General features: G+C 48.6%; 1 protein-coding gene across 3 annotated transcripts in view; it reads right to left on the bottom strand.

The window, feature by feature from the left end:
• The window catches only part of Znf839 (zinc finger protein 839), a 20117-nt gene that overhangs the window by 16388 nt on the left and 986 nt on the right, over positions 1–2743 (bottom strand). Inside the window, exon 2 of one of the 3 annotated variants that reach the window (XM_048799375.1) lies at positions 2344–2413. The exons of the other annotated variants lie outside the window; for them this stretch is intronic. The gene's annotated coding sequence lies outside the window, so the exon portion shown is untranslated. The remainder of the gene's footprint in view (positions 1–2343; positions 2414–2743) is intronic. 3 annotated transcript variants of the gene reach the window in all.

Genomic DNA, 2743 nt, shown 5'->3' with positions numbered 1-2743 from the left:
GAACCCGGCCGCTGCCGCCATCCCCGCCGCCACCCCAGCGCCCCGGCTCCGCATCCGCCATGACAGCCGAACTGGGACTCGAACCCTTGTAGCTGAGCGACGGCGGCGCGAATGTGCGTCACCTGGGAAAGGGGCGGGCTACGAGTGCCCAGCAGGCCAACACACTACGGAAGGCGGCCGGGCTGGGGGCGGAGCCGGGATGGCCACGCCCCTCTACCACTAGCCATCACCGAGGTCTGCGCAGGCCGCTCGGGTTCTATTTTGTTTGTTTTTCCGCGCTGGGGCTGGAACCCTGGGCTCCCGCGTGCTGGACAAGCGCTCCGCCTCTTGGATTATTTTCTTAACTCTACGACGTCACCTCCTCCAGGAGCTGTCCGGGTCTCTTCCAGAGGCCCTGGCCTGTCACCTTTCAAATGTTAACGTCAACCTACACTGAGGGTCCTGCCTGGAGCTGTGGATTCCCAGGAAGACCCCAAGATGTCCTGATTTAATAACTCCAAGAGGGAACCTAGTGTTCGCACTCTTAACAAGAGTGCCCCTCAACCCCCTAATTGTTCCCAGCTTGATCTACAAAAGCCCTAGTGCCCACGCAGACTGGGCACGTCTTGAGGACAGGGATGCTGTGTTACTCATTCGGTGCCGACACAGGCCCTGGCCCAGTGCACGGTGGGGGAATGAGGGAGCCACCTCTTCCCGTTTCAGTCCTGTCCACCCATCTCCACTCTTCCTCAGCCTACTCTCTTACTCGGAAGGCTCCCTGTCTTGTAGCTGCAGGTGTGTACGCGTGTCTCAGCTCCTCTCCCCAAGGAGGTCAATGAAGGGAAGCGAGGACCGAGAGACCAGGCAGAGATACACACGAGAGTTTGTCAGAGCTGTCTTGCCCTGGTCACTCTCTCTACATATAGAAGAGAGAGGCCCCCAGATATTCGGGTGTTCTTTTGTGGGGTAGGGGTTTGGAGTTGGGGGATAGGCTTGGGGGTGCTTGCGTCAGAGCTAGGCGGGTGGGGAATAGGGTCTTAGGTCGATGGCATCATGGGGCTTTCCGGAGTCAAGTGGTCATTTCCCTCTGGGATTGGTTTAGGGTTATGGTACCATGGGTCACCAATGGGGTTGGGGGTAGCTCCGGTAAGAAGAAGTACAGGAAAGCGAAACATCCCATAGACGGCTGCTGAAATTTTAAATCAGTACCCTATAGTCAATACTTACCAGCCCCTGGGAGGTATGCAGTCTACATAGGAAGGAGCGGGAGGAAACTGGCTTTTGCAGCATAGTATGATGAGTGCCATGATGTCCATAGGGAGGGGGCTGCGGGCCAGCCTGGTGTTGGAGAAGGTTCTGAAAGACCTTCTAATCATTTGCTTCTCACCGTCATCATCAGAGTCAATATTCAACTCTAAATTGTTCTAAATTAGTTCATTGGTAGACTCATAGTGTTGGCCAGAGATCAGACTTGTGGAATTTGTTTCAATTACTTAATCCTTCCTTTTTTCTATCCTCCTCTTCCCCTCTACCCCTCCCCTCCCTCCTTCCCTCCCCTCCCCCTCCTCCCTCTTCCCCTTCTCCTCTTTCAAAAGAAACCCTTCCCATCTTCCCATCCTCTATTATGAGAAAGTTTTCCTCTGATTTCTAAGCCTAGAATTTCCTCCACCATTTAGAGCATGGTGCCCCATTTTATCATCTTTTTGAGCCTGTCATGGAGGGAGAAAAAAAAATTCCTTGAATGGGGAATTTGAATTAAACTGAATTTGAATTAAAAGATAGATTAAACTGATAAAAACCAAAAATTAAGGTGCATTTTTATCAATGTATATAAATAAATACATGGGAAAATAGGACTAAGCAGGGGGTTAGAATTTTACTAACTACCTTAGTAGAGGAGGGGAGAAGAGCACTTGTGGGAAAATGACTTTTTGGAGATATAAGTGGATCCTTAGGAGAACAGGTGAGAATCTGGTAGCTTTGTGGGCATGTCTACTTAAATATGATGCAGCGTCTTTCCAGAGATGGAATGGGGGTCTGTCTTGCCCTGGTCACTCCCCAGAAAGGGATTTAGGATACTTGAGCTCTTTCAAGTTCTTTCAGGAGGCTCTGCTTTTAGATGGATGAAAAATTACTGGTACTCAACTAATGTTTTCAAAATAAATTTTATGCTACAGTGGTATATTTGGAACCCCCTTAAGTTCGGAAGGTATGCAATAAGGGCAGCAATCTGCACCTACCCCTGTTACCACTCAAGGCTCAGTCTGCCAATCCCACTAGGGCTTGTCAAGAGGCAAGGCAGCGGTAGAAAACTTTATTATCAAAACCTTCCCCAGAGGATGTGGCTCAAGCGGTAGCACTCACCTGACATGCGTGCGGCCCAGGTTCGATCCTCAGCACCACATACAACCAAAGATATTGTGTCCGCCAAAAACTAAAAAATAAATATTAAAATTAAAAAAAAAAATCTTCCCCAGAGGCTCATGTAGGAGCAGTTTATGTAGAAGATGGGTGATCACAGACTGGCAGGCACCTTCTCGTTGGTGGAGGTTTGTGGACAAATAACACACACATTTGATCTCAATTATCTAGTCAGGAGATGCTTTTTGGTTCTGCAAATCTGAAGAACAAGCATTATTTCCTTGGGTTATTATTATTATTTTTTAACCAGGATTAAACTCAAAGGCACTTAATCACTGAGCCACATCGCCAGCCCCCACCCCCACCTTTTTTTTTTTTTTTTTTTTTTTTTTTTTTTTTTTTT

Source organism: Marmota marmota, unplaced genomic scaffold (genome assembly GCF_001458135.2).
Source record: "Marmota marmota marmota unplaced genomic scaffold, marMar, whole genome shotgun sequence".
Taxonomy (NCBI): domain Eukaryota; kingdom Metazoa; phylum Chordata; class Mammalia; order Rodentia; family Sciuridae; genus Marmota; species Marmota marmota.
This window is presented reverse-complemented; position numbering and strand designations above follow the sequence as displayed.